This window comes from Pelophylax lessonae (assembly GCF_965119305.1).
Source record: "Pelophylax lessonae genome assembly, chromosome: 3".
NCBI lineage: Eukaryota > Metazoa > Chordata > Amphibia > Anura > Ranidae > Pelophylax > Pelophylax lessonae.
The window spans coordinates 594,366,798-594,387,800 of NC_138770.1; the positions used below are offsets into that span (position 1 = coordinate 594,366,798).

At 48.6% G+C, this 21,003-nt stretch overlaps 1 protein-coding gene across 2 annotated transcripts in view; it reads left to right on the forward strand.

Moving 5' to 3' along the window:
- The first annotated feature begins 20,210 nt into the window (after positions 1 to 20,210).
- Positions 20,211 to 21,003, forward strand: part of TASP1 (taspase 1) — a 499,277-nt gene continuing 498,484 nt past the window's right edge. Inside the window, exon 1 of one of the 2 annotated variants that reach the window (XM_082249835.1) lies at positions 20,211 to 20,326. The gene's annotated coding sequence lies outside the window, so the exon portion shown is untranslated. The remainder of the gene's footprint in view (positions 20,327 to 21,003) is intronic. The other variant, XM_082249834.1, reaches the window with a different exon arrangement.

Here is a 21,003-nt window from a genome sequence, read left to right on the forward strand (position 1 = left end):
CAGTGTGTCAGTTACAGTTGGGGGGCTAGGTGGGTTGTAGTCAGTGGCGTCACTAGGGTTGGTGTCACCCGGTGTGGTAACTCACGGTGTCACCCCAACCCCTTTCAATAACGGTTTTGTTTTTTTTTACCAATGTAACTTGTAAATCATAGCTCCCATATAACACTATATGTAATGACAATAGCGACATTAATAACTAGGAGAATTAAAAAGACCTTTAAATTACAATATCATATGAAAATAATAAAACACAGCTGTCAGGTCCCCATGCATCTCTATGGGGGAAATGGATGGGAACGGACCGTCTGTCTGTTCTCATCCGATCCCATCCAATCCGATCCCCTGGACGGATGGAAAATAGGGTTTCCATCCGTCCAGATTTAATGGATCGGATTGGATGTCAGCGGACATAGAGATGCATGGGGTGACCGTTCAGATCCGCCCAAAAAAACTGACAGGCGGATCTGAACGTACCATCTGTGTGAAAGGGTCCTTACATATAAAGACCAAAGTGCATTTCCTTAGAGCAAATTCATATACAGTACTCTATTCAAAACATATATGCAATATTCATAGATAATATTTGTATTATTCAAAAAAAAGTGCAATTACATTTACTCATAAAAAAGTGCCAATGTGGAAAATAGTGCAATTAAACTTAAGGTGCCCAGACAGATATAAGGTTCTTCTTTTTGATTTGTGCTGTTAAATAGTCCGTAACTTCAGTATGTTTTATTTATCAGATGCAATGCTTGTCTCCCTCTCAGCAATCAGTTTATTCACCCTTAGGCACCTTTCACACAGGCGGACCGTTCAGATCTGCCTGTCCGTTTTATTTGCGGATCTGAACGGTCCCCCCATGCATTCCTATGGGGGATCGGATGTCAGCGGAGACATGTCCGCTGACACCCGATCCAAAGCGTCAAATCTGGACGGATGGAAACCCTATTTTCCATCCGTCCAGCGGATCGGATGAGAATGGACTGACGGTCCGTCCCCATCCGATTTCCCCCATAGAGATGCATGAGGATCTGACAGCTGGGTCTCCGTGCGGAGAACAGCCGTCATTCTCCTGCTCAGCAGGGGATCAGCGGATCGATCCCCCGCTGAGATAAACGGAGTCCGTCCGATGGACGGACAGTGTGAAAGGGGCCTTAGTGTCAGTGTGAATTTGCTATTCCTCCTCCTCTGTGTGCAAGGGCCACTCCCCAGACAGATTCGGGCCAGCAAGGACCCCCTGCGTTTTGAGTACAGTACAGATGTCCTTCTAGTGGGGCTCCCCTGTTTCATCTTTCATGCACTGGGGAGAGAAATATAAAAAATCGCATTCAGACCGTCTCTCTGCGTTATTCCCAGCTCCTCTTTTGGGTATGTTTCTTTATGTCTGGATGCGATTTTTTTTTATATTTCTCTCCCCAGTGCATGAAAGATGAAACAGGGGAGACCCACTAGAAGGACATATGTACTGTACTCAAAACGCAGGGGGTCCTTGCAGGCCCGAATCTGTCTGGGGAGTGGCCCTTGCACACAGAGGAGGAGGAATAGCAAATTCACACTGACACTAAGGGTGAATAAACTTACTGCTGAGAGTGAGACAAGCACTGCTGCATGATGCATCTGCTAAATAAAACATAGTAACGGACTATAAAGCACATATCTGTCTGCATGTTTAATTACAATATATTCATCACCCGCACCTCACTACTCACCTCACCCTAGCGTTGCCGTCACCGTGACTGGCTCCGCCCGGCAGCGTGAACGTGAGGGAGCGCAAAGGGCAGGGAGGGGAGGCTCAGGGTGGCCCGGGAGGAGGAGCAAGTGAGAGAAGTCCAGGCAGCAGACAGTATACACAGTGGTGGCTGGTGCTCTAAAATTTTGGGGGGGCGCAAACAGAAAAATGTAATAGGCATTGCTTTGCAGCAAAAAACGCTGTAAAAAATTGCGTGACTTTGAGGTCATAAAAGTGTGAAAGGGGCCTTCAGTAATCAAAGTATAGTGTGCCCCCTTCAATGCAGAATGACCAGCGTACCCCCTTTCACTGCAGAGTGACCAGCGTACCCCCATTCAATGCAGAATGACCAGCGTACCCCCTTTCAATGCAGAGTGACCAGCGTGCCCCCATTTCAATGCAGAGAGACCAGTGTGCCACCAGCAGTGGGGGTGGTGTGGGGGGGGATCAGGGGCAGCAGTGGGGGGTGGGGGGTCAGTGGCAGCAGTGGGGGTGGTGTGGGGGGGATCAGTGGCAGCAGTGGGGGTGGTGTGGGGGGGGGTCAGTGGCAGCGGTGGGGGGGATCAGGGGCAGCAGTGGGGTGGTGTGGGGGGGATCAGTGGCAGCAGTGTGGGGGGGGGTCAGTGGCAGCAGTGTGGGTGGTGTGGGGGGGATCAGTGGCAGCAGTGGGGGTGGTGTGGGGGGGATCAGTGGCAGCAGTGGGGGGGTCAGTGGCAGCAGTGGGGGGGGGTCAGTGGCAGCGGTGGGGGGGATCAGGGGCAGCAGTGGGGTGGTGTGGGGGGATCAGTAGCAGTGGTGATAGAGGTATGGGATCAGAGTCACTCACTTGCAGAATGCAGATCACTCGATTCTCCCTCCCTCCGAGGCTCCTTGCGCGGTGGACGGAGAGCTCCTCCCCTTTCACTCTACTCCCGACATCTTCCTGCAGAAAGAATAGGCGGAGTCCGTGTGCCACTGCCTATGAGTGCGGGCGGAGAGGATGGGTGGGGCGGGAACTGTGTGCCTGTGAGCGTGCCGTGCACCAAAATGACCAGTGCACGGCACGCAGTCTCACGGCGGCGGGCCCCCCCTGCAGAGCGGTGTCACCCTCCCTCCGGTGGACACCCTGGTGCGGTCCGCCCCCCGCACCCCGCTTGTGACGCCTCTGGTTGTAGTTAGCTTATTGAGAAACATTATTGCGACAGGAGAGTTGGGGGCCTCTTTATAGCATGACAACAGCAGCTGACTTACCTGAGAGTCACTAGCAGACGCTCCGCTGGCAAAACACTGCGTCTCATATTGGTGTCCATCCACTGAAGACGTGGTAACAATTTCTCCAAGACAAAATCAAATGTCGTTACATTCATTCGAGTGAAATTGAAGAATTTAACCGGATACCGTCTCAAATCCGCATAGTGTAGGGAAAGAAATCCCTCAGAGGGCCTCTTCAGCATCATAGGATGAGCCCAATAGGTGCAACGTTTTCGCTGAAAAGTCTTCCTCCTCCGGCTCTCCACTCCCCTCACATAATACAGGAGCATAAAGCATGTGACATCATCCCAAAATCAGGAAGGGGCCATTGCTCGCTTTGATATAAATCACAAGAAAAGACACAGGAACACACAGGGAACACACTGTATGCACACTGAGTCATTCACTGGGACCACAAAGCAGCATGGGAAACCCAATGCATGCTGGGGAAGAGCAAAGTGACATGGGAAATTATGAGTCATAAAAAAAAGGATTAAAAACAGATATGAAACTGATGAAAAAAGGATGGAAAATGTATAGAAAAATGATAAAAAAAGGATGTCAGCGGATGTAAAACGGACGTCAGCGGACAAAAAACGGACGTCGGCGGACAAAAAAACGGACGTTGGCGGACAGAAAAACGTACGTCGGCGGATGTAAAACTGATGTAAAAATTGTCATCAGTGTCCGTTTCGTAACAAAAAAAAGTGACGGAACTGAAGATAAAAACGGAACGCCCGTGTGAAAGAGCCCTAAGGGCTCTTTCACACGGGCGTTCCGTGTGTCAGTTTTTCATCCCATCCGTTTTCGGATGAAAAACGGACATAATGTATCTCTATGTAAATACGGATGTCAGTGGATGACCCTCCGCTGACATCCGAAAACGGGTGTCAGTGGTGTCATCCGCTGACATCCGTATTTACATAGAGATACGGATGGGATGAAAAACGGACATACGGACCGGATGACACAAGTGTCATCCGTGTCCGTTTAAAGAAAAAAAAAAAAAAAAAAAAAAAAGGAACTGATCGGGCATAAAAAAACTGAACGCCCGTGTGAAAGAGCCCTAAGGCTGGAGCATTAAAACCAGCCTAAACAGTGGCAGGCTCAAAATAGAGGCAGAGAAGAAAAACCACCACAGAAAGCCCAAAAGTAAAGATAGGGGGTCCCCTGCCCCCTCTTACCTGGGCCTGGCCAGTGCTAGAGGCGCCTGCATCCGCCGTTGCTGCCGACTTCTCTTCCATCCCTCTGGAGAACGCAGCGAAAGAGCAGTGAACCGATCACTTTCAAAAATACCACCACTGGCGTCCTCACTGTCCGAGGACCAGAAGCACCAGTCCTTGACCCGCCGCTGACCCCGCGTTTTCAGCCCGCCCTCGCCGGAAGTCCCACCCACCGTGCCTGTGCCCTCACAAGCGGAGAACCGGGACCGACATTCCGGGAAATTCAAATTAGAATACGGGCCCAACAATGCACCAGCGGACCTCGGGCACACAGACGGGACGACCGGTGAGGCCCAGCTCCACCTGAACTTTAGGAGGGTCAGCGACATCCTTGATACACAGCCCCCCCCCCCCCGGGAAGGACTGGGACGGTGAAACATCACCACAAACCTACTGAGGTAACCACCTTTCTCCCCATCTGGAGAGAGCGCAGCCATCCAAAAGAGGTTCCTAGCAGTGCTTCCACCATGGCGGAGGAAACACGACAACTGAAGGCATGGTGGAAAAGGAGGGATTTAAAGTCGGCGGTGTTTCCTGATTTTGGGTGAAGTTGCGCTCTCTCCAGGTGCTGTCCTGAAAGGCGATTTGAGAAATCCATGTTACACCCATTTCCCTGGAATTGCTACACACTAACGTTAGCTGAAACTGCGTTACCCTCATAGACTGTAAAAAAGGTTACCCCATGCAGAAAACGTCACGCGACAGATCGCGCGAAATTTAACTATTGTAATTTAACCAATATTATCAACTATATTCGAATATACTGGAGAAAGAAAAAGATCTGATGGGCGCTCCTGCTTGGGGATAAAGCTTCAGTTCAGGCAGTCATGATGGATAAGGTGCAGCCGGACTGGTATGGATAGCACAGATGCACAAATTCAGCGCTTACATCGAGGGCAGCTCTTTGTTAGGCCGAAGCAACAGTCCCACGAACCGGCAGAAAAGAGAAAGGCGCCACTCATTGTAGCAGATATAAATAATTTTATTGACACATATTAAAAACTTACATGGAGGTAAGCATCTATCTTCATAGCTTAAAATTATTGGAAGAACATGCCTTCAGACAGCAGCATTCAGGGTATGTGAACAGTAATACATTCGGTGCCCCTATCCTCTAGAAATGATTGAATTGGAAGGATTGGGAAAACAAGGATTTCGGGCACATGGGGTCTATAAAATTATTCTTTATTGAAATTCAAGGATAAAAACACAACAAAAAAAAGTGAACATGTACTACATTTTAAAAGAAAGGGCCTATACAGGTCCCTAATGTAATGTGTTTACGGTTCACAGTTAGTAGATTCACAATTCACATACAGAATGAAATATAATGACAATATACAAAAGATACTTCACATCAAGGAGTGCCCGCGGATGGATACCCGAATAAACAAGGTGCCATCCAGCCGGGTCAGGTGATGTTTTATCATAAATTCACCATATTTGGTTAGCATTAGCTCGACATGTTTCGCTTTACTTGAGAAAGCTTCATCCGGAGCTGTTACTAGGGCTTTCAATATATTCTGTATAGCAAACAGATATGTTTTAGAACCATTGAATGTGATGCACAGAGGAAGAGAAAAAAATATATATATACAATAGCATGAACAAGGAACAGTAGTTTACATTACACATTGCCAATAGAAGTATACACATGGGAGTCAGCTACCATTAACTAGTTGGTCGTTCCTAGATAGGGAGAGGCTACAAGGGTCTAGCGGGGCGGCCACACTGTGTTTGTATGTGGGGATCCAAGCCGTAATTTATAATGTACCATCAGGTATGTCATACAGCATACGTACCTGTATATTGTGTGATATAACACACGTTAGAAATTCCTTAGAGCATAACGAGGGGGGTCTTTGTGGGCTTGCAGGAGACTCATATGAGGTCAGCTGGGCGATTATAATACGGTAAACAGTAGACCGTTTATAATCAGTATCTAAACAGAGTATAGAGGTACATTGTTTTAAACAGAGGACACATTTAATGGTGATGAGAGTAGATATAGGTCCCGGTGTTTATAGATCGGTGATCATGCGGATACAGTGTGCAGTGGTATGAAAAAGGAGAGATTATAGAGATGTAGTATTCCCCAACTGTGTATACCACCTACGTATCCCACCACTATGTGGATTGGATACAGGTGGATACCCCATATCCCAAAAGGGAAGAGAGGGGGGAAGGGGTGGCCAAGATGCACAACCGTATATAAATGATATAGGGTCAGTTTGGTGGCTCTTTCAATATAATATGTGACCATTTAGAGACTTTATAGGTTTATACTGGGGGAGGGGGGAAGGAAAAAACCCCCCTTATTCTCATTAAGATTGGCATAGCATTTTTCATAGAAGGGGCCCATAAATGGCCCTGAATCGGTCTTGTGTGCATCCTGGACAGCCATATCCCAACATTTCACAAGTAAAGATTCGTAGGACACCGGTATAGATAAGTTTTGCACCTTAGGGTAAAGATCATGCATTGTAACAAACTCAGGCTTACCAATAGTCAACCGGGTATATAGATACCAGGTGGCTGTAAGGCCATTAAATATAAGGCATAGCAAAGCGTAGGCTGGAAAGAAAGGTATACATTAAGAGTCCCGGAATATATGGATATAGTATTGAGCATGAAAAAATCTACATGTGTAGTCTCCATTACCTCATAGTGAGCTCCTGTCGCCTCTTCAAGATCACCCCCCCGGATAGGGAACCGCCACCATACCAGAGCGCGTGTACCGCGCCCTTATATGGCGTGGATCCCGGGCGGCTCGTCGATGACGTCACCGCCCCGGCCACTCCCCCGGACATAGCTCCGTATCGCCAGGCAGGGACACCGCCATCGGTCGGTAGCCTGTGTCGGAGGGGGTGAGCGTGTATGCAAGGCAGGAAGTGCCCGCATTGTACGCTCCCGTGCCACAGGAAGCACCGTCCGGAAGGGGCGGGGCCTACCTGCGGCCTATCTGGCCGCACATACAACAGGAACGGCAGCCGATCCAGCCATTGCCCTGCAGCACCTCCGGAGGTTCCGGGAGGAGCAACCTGGTAGTGATTACAAAAGATAGTAAAAAACATTACATGAATAGCACAATATTTACATGGATGGACAATTTATATCATGATGATTCAGTTAGCATACAAAGTATCAAGATTACTGGAGTAACTAAAATCATTTTTACTGACTTTTATTTACAATTGATACACTAGTGCAATAGATGTAACAATATTGCACTCAGTGTGTCCTGGAAAGATCATAGTATAAAACTATATTGGAGGCACTTCTCACATCAATCCCAATTATGAATTTATTCAATATGAAATGGGACAATTGCTTATTATTCCCTGTTAGGATGCTGAAGCATAAAAAGGCTACGTTTGCCCCATAAAGTCAGTTGGGAGATTGAAAGAGCTTGGTTTGATGTTATTTGTATGAAAGGAATGAATGATACACATGTGTCGATTGGGGCAGGGAGGCAGTCACACCGATGAGGATCCAGCAAGTTTGTAGGGTTATAGCTATAGTAAATAAAGTCTATATCCTTAAATGAAACTCAGAATCACACCTATAGAAAGGGTTTATATGACTGGGTTTCATTTATACCGGGTTTACAAGTCGCATTCAAACGTTCTATCCAGAGTGTTTCTCTCTGGAGGATCCTTTTATCCCAGTTTCCACCTCGTGGATCCTGGGGGATAACTTCCAAAACTAAGAATCTTGCTTTTCTAGGGTTGAACATGTGATACAAGTCCAAATGCATGCTCACCAGCGTGACCATCTTCCCCCCCGCCGACACATAGACGTGGTCATTAATTCTCTGACGCAGTTCTCGTATGGTCTTGCCTACGTAGAACATGCCACAGGCGCAGTACATCAAATATATTATTCCCCGAGTGCTACAGTCAGCTCGAAATTTTGGCATTAACATTTCTCCGTTAGGGAGCCTGTATTGCGAGCCCTCTTCTACCCAGGGACACAAGGCACAACCATGGCACCTATATGTCCCTCGGGAAGACGGTCTGTTTTTGGTGGTAGGTTGGTAGTGGCTTGATGTTAACTGATCTCTTAAGGATCTTGTTCGTTTAAACACAATTTGTGGACGCTCACCTATATACTTTCGTATAATGGGGTCATCGCGTAAGAGATGCCAATGCCTCTCAAGAATATTTCTCAGGACATTCTCATGACTTGAGTATCTGGTAATAAACTTTACTGTAGATTGTAATGTCACAGGTTTAGTTTGGAATAGTAAATTGTTCCTATCCTGAGAAGAGGCCCTATTGAAAGCGCTACGCAAAAGGCGTTTACTATAACCCCGAGCTCTTAGGCGTTCCCGGAGAAGGTCTGCCTGTATTTTGAAATCCTTATCGGAAGAGCAATTCCGCCTTAAACTAACGTACTGGGCATATGGGATACTGCGTATCAACGCCTGCGGGTGGGCGCTGGAGGCGTGCAGTATCACATTTCCGGCGGTTTCCTTACAAAATAGATTGGTGGTTAAGTGGCCATTCGGTTGTTTGGTTACCGTCAAATCAAGGAAATTTACCCTCAGGTTATTGATAGTAGATGTTAATTTCAGATTGAAACCGTTAACGTTCAATAGGGTGATAAATTCATCCAACATACACTTAGGGCCGGTCCACACCATAAAAATGTCGTCGATGAAACGCAGCCAAACTGCAACATGTGAAAAAAAGCATGATAGAGTTTCATCAGAAGTAATATGTCGTTCCCACCCCCCCAGGTACAAGTTGGCGTAGGCCGGGGCACAACAGGTGCCCATGGCCACGCCTTGCACCTGTAGGTAGTGGGACCCATTGAACATGAACCGATTATGTTTCATAATGAAAAGAAGTAGTTCCAAAAGAAAATCGTAGAACGGCCATGTACGATGGTCTTGTTCGTATAGGAAGGTACGTATCGTCCCGACGCCCTGCTCGTGAGGGATGCTGGAGTACAGGGCCTCCACATCCAGAGTCACGAGGAGGGCGTCGGGAGGAACTACCATATCCTCAATCGTTCTCAAAAAATCTAACGTATCCTTGACGTAAGACGGTAACCCTACAACATGAGGCAAGAGGAAGAAATCCACCAGGCGACTGGCATTCTCGGTCAAGTTTCCAATTCCCGAGACTATGGGTCTCCCGGGTGGCATAGCTAGATTTTTGTGTGTTTTGGGGAGGGAATAAAAAGTTGCCTGTCTAGGGAATCTGTTGTTGAGATAATTATAGCAATCTTTGTCAATTAGACCAGATTGATATGCTCTTCCTATTAGATCTACATATTCTGCCTGAAATTTCGTCGTGGCTGATAGGGAGATTTTCTTATACCATGCCTTATTCATAAGGATGTCCATGCACATCTGTTCATATCCTGCCTTTGTCATTAAAACCAAATTGTCCCCCTTGTCTGATGGTTTTATAACCAAATCTGGGTGATTTTTTAGTGTGTTGATTGTTCGAAGTTGTTCCCTAGATAGGTTACTTTGTGTAGAGTGTAACTGGCACTTCCTCATCTCACCCACAACTGAGGTCAGGAATGCCCATACATTTAAATTTATAGTGAGATCGGGGAAGTTAGTAGATTTAGGCTTGAATGCTGCCTGTTTCTCCTTTGGGGTAGCAATTTGGGGGGGCGTGTTGGTATATTGGGAATCAGACGGATTCCCTTCTTCCAATAATAGGATCAGGTCTCGTAGGGCTCGGAATTCTTGCATGGTAAAGTGTTTAATTTTTTCGGATATCTCCTTATCCTGTATGTTTCGTTGCCTATCAGGGTCGAAAATATACCTATAAGTCAGATTCCTGACAAAGAGGTACGGGTCTTTGATGGTTTCATATCTGTCCATGGGGGTTGAAGGGCAGAAAGTTAGACCAAGCTCCAAAATTTCCTGTTCTTGTGGGGATAATTGGTATGGAGTGAGATTTACAATAGACAATTTTAAGTGGGGAGGTTGGGTAACGTGGTTAGGTGAAAATTTTAAGCCTGTGCCTGGGAGGTGGCAAAGTGAGCATCAATAGTAGTTTGTCTAGATGTGGCCGTGCCTAGGGTATTATGTAATGGTGTAATAATCGCAAAATTTCGAGCTGACTGTAGCACTCGGGGAATAATATATTTGATGTACTGCGCCTGTGGCATGTTCTACGTAGGCAAGACCATACGAGAACTGCGTCAGCGAATTAATGACCACGTCTATGTGTCGGCGGGGGGGAAGATGGTCACGCCGGTGAGCAGGCATTTGGAATTGTATCACAAGTTCAACCCTAGAAAAGCAAGATTCTTCGTTTTGGAAGTTATCCCCCAGGATCCACGAGGTGGAAACTGGGATAAAAGGATCCTCCAGAGAGAAACACTCTGGATAGAACGTTTGAATGCGACTTGTAAACCCGGTATAAACGAAACCCAGTCATATAAACCCTTTCTATAGGTGTGATTCTGAGTTTCATTTAAGGATATAGACTTTATTTACTATAGCTATAACCCTACAAACTTGCTGGATCCTCATCGGTGTGACCGCCTCCCTGCCCCCATCGACACAACATGTGTATCATTCATTCCTTTCATACAAATAACATCAAACCGAGCTCTTTCAATCTCCCAACTGACTTTATGGGGCAAACGTAGCCTTTTTATGCTTCAGCATCCTAACAGGGAATAAATAATAAGCAATTGTCCCATTGCATATTGAATAAATTCATAATTGGGATTGATGTGAGAAGTGCCTCCAATATAGTTTTATACTATGATCTTTCCAGGACACACTGAGTGCAATATTGTTACATCTATTGCACTAGTGTATCAATTGTAAATAAAAGTCAGTAAAAATGATTTTAGTTACTCCAGTAATCTTGGTACTTTGTATGCTAACTGAATCATCATGATATAAATTGTCCATCCATGTAAATATTGTGCTATTCATGTAATGTTTTTTACTATCTTTTGTAATCACTACCAGGTTGCTCCTTCCGGAACCTCCGGAGGCGCTGCAGGGCAATGGCTGGATCGGCTGCCGTTCGTGTTGTATGTGCGGCCAGATAGGCCGCAGGTAGGCCCCGCCCCTTCCGGACGGTGCTTCCTGTGGCACGGGAGCGTACAATGCGGGCACTTCCTGCCTTGCATACACGCTCACCACCTCCGACACAGGCTACCGACCGATGGCGGTGTCCCCGCCTGGCGGTACGGAGCTATGTCCGGGGGAGTGGCCGGGGCGGTGACGTCATCGACGAGCCGCCCGGGATCCACGCCATATAAGGGCGCGGTACACACGCTCTGGTATGGTGGTGGTTCCCCATCCGGGGGGGTGATCTTGAAGAGGCGACAGGAGCTCACTATGAGGTAATGGAGACTACATATGTAGATTTTTTCATGCTCAATACTATATCCATATATTCCGGGACTCTTAATGTATACCTTTCTTTCCAGCCTACGCTTTGCTATGCCTTATATTTAATGGCCTTACAGCCTACATATGAGTCTCCTGCAAGCCCACAAAGACCCCCCTCGTTATGCTCTAAGGAATTTCTAACGTGTGTTATATCACACAATATACAGGTACGTATGCTGTATGACATACCTGATGGTACATTATAAATTACGGCTTGGATCCCCACATACAAACACAGTGTGGCCGCCCCGCTAGACCCTTGTAGCCTCTCCCTATCTAGGAACGACCAACTAGTTAATGGTAGCTGACTCCCATGTGTATACTTCTATCGGCAATGTGTAATGTAAACTACTGTTCCTTGTTCATGCTATTGTATATATATTTTTTTTTCTCTTCCTCTGTGTATCACATTCAATGGTTCTAAAACATATCTGTTTGCTATACAGAATATATTGAAAGCCCTAGTAACAGCTCCGGATGAAGCTTTCTCAAGTAAAGCAAAACATGTCGAGCTAATGCTAACCAAATATGGTGAATTTATGATAAAACATCACCTGACCCGGCTGGACGGCACCTTGTTTATTCGGGTATCCATCCGCGGGCACTCCTTGATGTGAAGTATCTTTTGTATATTGTCATTATATTTCATTCTGTATGTGAATTGTGAATCTACTAACTGTGAACCGTATACACATTACATTAGGGACCTGTATAGGCCCTTTCTTTTAAAATTTAGTACATGTTCACTTTTTTTTGTTGTGTTTTTATCCTTGAATTTCAATAAAGAATAATTTTATAGACCCCATGTGCCCAAAATCCTTGTTTTCCCAATCCTTCCAAGTCAATATCTTCATAGCTTGGCGTCCTTCCGGGTCCGTGGTGTTTCCGTCCCTTCAAGGAGCGGTTCACGCATGCTCCGAAACTGGTTACCGCCCTCCCCCCCGTGTCATCACGTTCATGCGGCCCTCCAGTGAGTTATGCTCTTCACCGCTGCCTCAATTAGACTGAGTCCCCTGATTGGTTCTCCCCTAGTGTCATCTCCTGGCTGCTGGCCAGCCTCAGGGACGGAAACACCGCGGACCTGGAAGGATGCCGAGCTATGAAGATAGACATTTACACCTCCATGTAATTTCTTAATATGTGTCAATAAAATGATTTACATCTGCTACAGTGGCGCCTTTCTCCCAAATTTCCATGACTTTTCCAAAACTATGTGGGTTAAATTATTTTCCAAAACTTATCCAGGCCTGGAAATTGCCATTTTAAAATTCCATAACTTTTCCAGGTTTTTCATGACTGTACGAACCCTGTGATAAGGAGTTCCAACATTTTCCAGACTTCCTCTGATACTGCTTTCCTATGTGCCTCAGGGATGCGATAGGGTTTCACTTGAACCTTTACATTAGGTTCCGTGACACTATCATGTTCAATAACCCTGGTAAAACCTGGCAGGCCTGAGAACTTCTCTGTATTCCTCTGTAAGAACTCCTTTACCTGCTGCGTTTGTGGTTTGGTTAGGGAGGTGGAAACTGGGACTGAGGTCTCCCCTACCGGGGCTTAGGACTAAGTTCAGCCAGGGCAACTTCCTGCTCATGGTCCTTCCAAGGCTTCTGGAGATTTACATGGTATATCTGATAGGGCTTCCTCTTCTAAGGTTGGAGTATCTTATAAATAACCTCCCCAACCTTTTCTACCACCTCAAAGGGCCCCTGCCACCTGGCCTGGAACTTACTTTCCAATGTAGGTATAAGCACAGATACCCGATCCCCAATCTGGAACTAAGTTTGGCAGACCGGTTGTACACCCTTCTTTGTGCCTCCTGTGCTTTTTGCATTTTCTCCTTGACCAGAGGCATTACCTTAGCAATCCTCTCTCTCATCTGAGTTATATGTTCTACAATTGTCTTATGAGGAGAGGACTCACTTTCCCACGTTTCTTTCACTAAGTCAAGCAGTCCTCATGGCCTTCGCCCGTACACCATTTCAAATGGGGAAAAACGTGTGGACGCCTGAGGCACTTCCCTAATAGCAAACATCAATGCTGAGAGTAGACGGTCCCAGTCACTACCATCTTGTTGCACAACCCTTCTAAGCATTGACTTCAGGGTTTTATTGAACCGCTCTACCAGTCCATCTGTCTGTGGATGATAGACAGATGTGCACAGATGTTTGATTTGGAACAACCTGCACAGATCTGCCATCACCCGAGACATGAATGGGGTGCTCTGGTCTGTCAAGATTTCCTTCGGAAATCCTGTCCTAGAGAACATATTAAACAATTCCCTGGCGGTTGCTTTTGAAGTAGTCTGCCTTAAGGAAACTGCCTCTGGATACCTGGTGGCATAATCGAGTAACACGAGGATGTATTGGTGGCCCCGAGCCGATTTTACCAAAGGGCCCACCAAATCGCAATGCGCTCAAATGGTACTTCGATAATAAGCAACAACACAGCTGTCACTCCTGACCAGTAGAACTGGTCTGTTATTTGTGTCTCGGTCTTGTCAGCCCCCAGTTGACCCCCCCCCCCCAACGCGTGATTGTGAGCTGGGTTGAGCACCGTGCGCCTGAAAGGCTTAGGAACCAGTAACTGATCGACCACTTCTCCCCTAACCTCGGTAACCTGGTATAGCAGCTCACCAATTACCACAAAGAGGGGAAACTTTTTTTTTTTCCTCCTCAGGGACACCCCATTAACTACAGTAACCTGTTTCCAGGCATTTTTTAGTGTGGGATCCCTCTTTTGGGCAGAAGAAAATGCACCCCATGACACCTCAAGATTAGGATGGGCAAGACTAGAGGAGCTTTCTCCCTCATCCTCCTCTGACATAAACGGCAGAGGGGAGGCTTCCTCTATGGTCTCCCCAGCCATAACCTGCATAAGATTGGGTTCCCCCCCTCAGGGGTCCCTTTAGCTGGGGGACCATCTGCTCCAGATGCAATGCTTAAAGCCCCTGCCGCCTAAAGGGAACAGAGTAGTCCAGCTGTTCCGGTAGTCCTTGGCTCACGTAGTCCCAAAGTTCAACAAATAACGGGCAGTCCCTTCCTATGATAACATCATGGATGAGGTCGGGTACCACCCCAACCTTCTGGACAATTGTGTCACAGGCCATGATGATTGTAATTGATACCAGTGGGTATTCCTTGGTGTCCCCATGTATGCATACCACCTTCAGGGTTCTTGCTCCGGGACTCACCTCCCCAGGTACCCTGTTACCCGCAAATGTTACCATACTTCCGGAGTCCAACAGCGCTCAGTCATGAAGCTGGTTCACCCAAAGGTCACATTCAAACTGCCCCTCAGTTAGGTCTAGGTGGGTAGCACAGACCATCTGGGCATAAAATGACATCCTCCGTAGAGCGCCACACTCCATGGGTTCCTCCTGCAGGGGACAGTGGGTCTAAATATGACCCCGGGAGTGACACCGCCAGCACAGCAGGCCCTCATTCCTGCGTGCCAGAACAGAGCTCTGGGACGCTGGGTTGGTCGCTCCTTGACTCTCCTGGGTGCTGACTCCCTAGTATATGGATGACTTTGCTCTTCTCACTGACAAGGGTCCTCGTCGGATCCTCCATCACAGCGTGTCTCTCAACCATTTCCACTAGTTCATCTGCTGTCTTGGGGTCCCCGTGGCTTACCCAGCCCTGAAGATCATGTGGCAGCGACCTCAGATACCAGTCTAACATGACCCACTCCACCACCTGGGGATCTGTTAACACCTCGGGCTGCAGCCATTTTTGACCAGCTGACTCAGGTCATGCATCTGAGCCCTTGGCAAAGTCCAGGCAGTACCTCCAACCATATACCCTTTGGGCCACATAGCAGTAGTCACCCCAAGGCGGGCCAAGACTTCTGCCTTCAGCCTTTTGTAATCCTTTGCATCAGTAGATGACAGTTCGAAATAGGCCTTCTGGGGATCTTCAGTGAGGAATGGGGCAATAATACCAGCCCAGTGGTCTTGGGGCCATTTCTCTCTTTCTGCTGTTCTCTCAAAAGTAGCTATAAATGCCTCCACACTAGGCGTCAGCTTTTGTAGGTAGGGGCTGGCCCTTACGGCTACCTGGTTGCTAGGGGCAACAACAATGTGTTCCTGCCCCTGTGCAAGATGCTGCACTGTTTCCTGTAAAGCAGCCACCTGTGCTTAAGTGGTTTCCTGCTGTACTGTGAACTGGGTGAGCAGCAAACAAGTGGTTTCCTCATGGCAACGGTTGACCTCTGCAGCAGCCTGCTGCTGGGCTATTGTGTTCTGAGCCAGGGCCTGCTGCTAGTCCATTGTGCTCTGAGGCAGGGCTTTTAGCACCTGCTCCATGTCACCCTGTGAGGTTTTCAGAGCTTGTGCTCTACTGACCCAGGACATGCAACTGTGGGTCTTTTAAATGCTTTCAAATGGCTTTTGCAGCTACACTCTGCCCCACAACCTCCACCAAATGTAACCTGGGGTAGCTCTGGAATGACCGCCAGCCAGTTTGGTAAAAGCAAAACAGATCATTTATTTTCATTGCAGCAAAACAAAAGACAGCTTACTTCAGCCAAAGTAAATAAACAGTCCAAATCCTGGTAGTGGTATTAAAGCAGCAGGCTCACCAGTAGTCTTTGGTCCCATACAGGGATCAGGCTCCTTCAAAGTAAGGGTGCCAGGCAGGAGGGATGGGCCACCTCCAGGCTCATCTGCCCCTATCTATCCATTAGCTTGCATGTGCTTCCACTGTGAAGACTCTTATAAATTCATTAGAGTTAGGACTGCAGGTAACACAGGGAGCCGAGGAGTGGCCCTGCAGCTTACACATGCGTTTGCAAATGTGTGCTAACTAAACCCCTGTTTTGACGCAAACTGTTAGGTTAATTTGGTTGGTAAGCAAACTGGCTAGCAAATTGAACTGGGAATTTTACTTTTGTTTGTTTCATATGCGTTGCCCTTCCATGTGTTCTTTGCTATGAAGGCCAGTAATAGGTGGGGGCAGAGGCCATTTTCTTTGTAGGCCACACAGGGGGTAGCAGCCTGTGTCTCAGCTTGTCTGAAAGCTTCTACTTGCTACACAGCATGTGAGTCTCTCTCTCTCAATCACTTCCTTAACATAGGTGCTAATTTCCCTCTGCTGCCTTTCAAGCCTCCCTCACCTGGGACTTAAACCCTTCGGGACCAAAGTACTGGTAGTCAAGGTTAGAAGCCCCCCCCCCCCCCCCAAGTCTCTTTGAGCCTTCGAAATCCTGGGTCCCTGATATAAACTTAACAATCCAGAGAGTGCTGGAAGGCAGTCCTCTCCAGCCAAACCCAACCCAGGACACCTCACCCTACATGGGTGAGAACCCCTGAGTACCACTTGAGCTCTGCAACTGTCCCCATTAAAGGGACCACAACTCAAATATTGGGGTAATGTACCTGCCATCCTGGACACATTCCCAGTGTCCTGTACACTGCCAACTTTTAATTTTTTTCTGAAGGAGCCTGGAGTTACTCTTTAAGATTGCATTCACATCTTGGCATTTTGAATTGTGGGCAGATTTCAAAGCGCCAATGTGTGAATGACAAATCACAGGACACACATTTGAGATGCCATTCCTTTGACTGGCACCTAAAATTGCTGTGCGGTTCTGCCGCTATTGTTACATGATAAATTGCGCTGCAATCGGAGCAAACTCACAGTGCGTGAAGCTTGACGCCCAAAGAAAGTTCAGGAGCTACATTTGGGCGACATGCTTCAATCGATGCAGGTTGCCGTGATTGCAGCGGGACAATTGTGGCAGAACAGCACTTGAATGGCATCTCAAATGTGTGTCCCACAATTTGTCATTCACACATCGGCACTTTGAGATCGCAGGCAGAATCGAGGCAAATCTGCCAGTGATTCAAAACGCTGACGTGTGAATGCAGCCTGAAGGGCGCTTGTGGTGCATTTACATTGCCATCAATGGAAGCATTTGGGAAGTGATGAATCCTAGCAAGCGACACGTCGGATCAACTATAAGGCAATGTGATCATGAGAACCCAGGGCACTGCAACATGCACAATTTTGGCAGGCATTCCAGTAGCTGGAAAAATGCTCATGATACGCCTGGTTTTGTCATCCTTGCCCGAACCTTCTCATGGATAGAATGCATTCACCAAATCATTAATAAGGCTTTCCGGTTATAATAATAGATTGTATTTGTAGTCTACAAGCAGCAGATTATTATGTCCTCTCATGTCCCAGAGCGCCGCCCCCCCCTCCCCTCATGTCTCAGAGTGCCCCACATGTCGCAGAGTGCCGCCCCACTCTGTCCCCTCATGTCTCAAGAGTGCCCTTTCACTGTCCTCTCATGTCCCAGACTGCCCCTCACGTCTCAGAGTGCCCTCTCACTGTCCCCATATGTCTCCAGAGTGCCCTCTCACTGTCCCCATATGTCTCCAGAGTGCCCTCTTTGTCCCTTCATGTCTCAAGAGTGCCCTTTCACTGTCCTCTCATGTCCCAGACCGCCCCTCACGTCTCAGAGTGCCCTCTCACTGTCCCCATATGTCTCCAGAGTGCCCTCTCACTGTCCCCATATGTCTCCAGAGTGCCCTCTTTGTCCCTTCATGTCTCAAGAGTGCCCTTTCACTGTCCTCTCATGTCCCAGACTGCCCCTCACGTCTCAGAGTGCCCTCTCACTGTCCCCATATGTCTCCAGAGTGCCCTCTCACTGTCCCCATATGTCTCCAGAGTGCCCTCTTTGTCCCTTCGTGTCTCAAGAGTGCCCTTTCACTGTCCTCTCATGTCCCAGAGCGCCCCTCACGTCTCAGAGTGCCCTCTCACTGTCCCCATATGTCTCCAGAGTGCCCTCTTTGTCCCTTCATGTCTCAAGAGTGCCCTCTCACTGTCCCTTCATGTCTCAAGAGTGCCCTCTCACTGTCCCCCCATGTTCCAGAGTGCCCTCTCACTGTCCCTTCGTGTCTCAAGAGTGCTCTCTCACTGTCCCCCATGTTCCAGAGTGCCCCACTATGTCCCCTCACGTCTCAGATTGCTCTCTCACTGTCCCCTCATGTCCCAGAGCACCCCTCATGTCTCAAGAGTGCCCTCTCACTGTCCCATACCATCCCTCACTGTCCCCTCATGTCTCAGAGCACCCCTCACTGTCCCAGAGCACCCTTCCATTGACCGCTCATGTCCCAGAGCACCCCTCACGGCTCAGAGCAGCCCACTTTGTCCCCTCATGTCTCAAGAGTGCCCTCTCAAGTTCCAGAGCGCCCCTCACGCCTCAGAGCACCCTCTCACTGTCCCCTCATGTCTCAGAGTGCCCCACTCTGTCCCCTCATGTCTCAGAGTGCCCTCTCACTGTCCCCATATGTCTCCAGAGTGCCCTCTCACTGTCCCCATATGTCTCCAGAGTGCCCTCTCACTGTCCCCATATGTCTCCAGAGTGCCCTCTTTGTCCCTTCAAGTCTCAAGAGTGCCCTTTCACTGTCCTCTCATGTCCCAGACCGCCCCTCACGTCTCAGAGTGCCCTCTCACTGTCCCCATATGTCTCCAGAGTGCCCTCTCACTGTCCCCATATGTCTCCAGAGTGCCCTCTTTGTCCCTTCATGTCTCAAGAGTGCCCTTTCACTGTCCTCTCATGTCCCAGACTGCCCCTCACGTCTCAGAGTGCCCTCTCACTGTCCCCATATGTCTCCAGAGTGCCCTCTCACTGTCCCCATATGTCTCCAGAGTGCCCTCTTTGTCCCTTCGTGTCTCAAGAGTGCCCTTTCACTGTCCTCTCATGTCCCAGAGCGCCCCTCACGTCTCAGAGTGCCCTCTCACTGTCCCCATATGTCTCCAGAGTGCCCTCTTTGTCCCTTCATGTCTCAAGAGTGCCCTCTCACTGTCCCTTCATGTCTCAAGAGTGCCCTCTCACTGTCCCCCCATGTTCCAGAGTGCCCTCTCACTGTCCCTTCGTGTCTCAAGAGTGCTCTCTCACTGTCCCCCATGTTCCAGAGTGCCCCACTCTGTCCCCTCACGTCTCAGATTGCTCTCTCACTGTCCCCTCATGTCCCAGAGCACCCCTCATGTCTCAAGAGTGCCCTCTCACTGTCCCATACCATCCCTCACTGTCCCCTCATGTCTCAGAGCACCCCTCACTGTCCCAGAGCACCCTTCCATTGACCGCTCATGTCCCAGAGCACCCCTCACGGCTCAGAGCAGCCCACTTTGTCCCCTCATGTCTCAAGAGTGCCCTCTCAAGTTCCAGAGCGCCCCTCACGCCTCAGAGCACCCTCTCACTGTCCCCTCATGTCTCAGAGTGCCCCACTCTGTCCCCTCATGTCTCAGAGTGCCCTCTCACTGTCCTCTCATGTCCCAGAGCGCCCCTCACGTCTCAGAGTGCCCTCTTACTGTCCTCTCATGTCCCAGAGCGCCCCTCACATCTCAAGAGTGAACTCTCACTGTCCCCTCATATCCCAGAGAGCCCCCCACTGTCCCCTCATAACTCAAGAGTGCTTTCTCACTGTCCCCCCATGTTCCAGAGTGCCCCTCATGTCTCAGAGTGCCCTCTCACTGTCCCCTCATGTCTCAGAGTGCCCTCTCACGATCTCCTCATGTCCCAGAGTGCCCTCTCACTGTCCCCACATGTCCCAAAGCGCGCCTCACTGTCCCTTCATGTCCCGGAGTGCCCCCTCACTGACAAACCGCCCGCCCGCTGCCATCATGTGACCAGACACGTACTAATGAGCAGCGCGCATGCGCAGAGGAGAAGCCGGCTCCGAGGCGCTGCTTGGATGCGAGAAGGGCCTGCTGGGGCCCCGGCGGGTACAGACAGAGCGCCGGTCACCCGTGAGTGTACCATCCCCCACCCCTTCCTCCCCACAGCTGTACCCGCACCAGACTGCGCATGTTACAGGCGGTGTGCATGGACAGGTAACCCACCTGACACTGCCGTCCTGGGGGAGGGGGATGACTCTAATAACTGCTCCGGGGTGACACCACTGCCCCGGGGTTCACCTAAGGAGCCGCACTGTGTGTGTCCCTGGTGGGCGGAGCCTGGGCAGGAATAGTGCTGTGTTCCTATGAGAAGGAATGTCCCCCAGTCCTATATTGTGTATGTGGGGTCAGCACCTAGGCTGCCTTCACACCTCAGACCAGCCATGCCTCGTGGTTTGTTTGTTGTTTTGACGTTCAATGACATAGGTAGGACTTCCCCTTCACTTGAATAGGCTTACTTACCAGGATTATACCGGTACCAGTGCCAATACTAAGCATTTGCATGAGTACGCTTCCCATACCTTGAAACTAATACCTTTTTGTGATCCAACTTGCATCCATACAAAATGAATGGGTTCAAATCGCACTGCAAAGAATCGCATGTGATTTTTTTATCAGTAATGCGGTGGGATTTCTATCATATGCGATTTCCACCACTGCTCCTTTGTGAACCCAGGCTTGTCATACTAGGGTGGCACCGATACTTTCATTCAAGTACTGACCAATACTGAGCACCGATACCTTTTGCAGTGC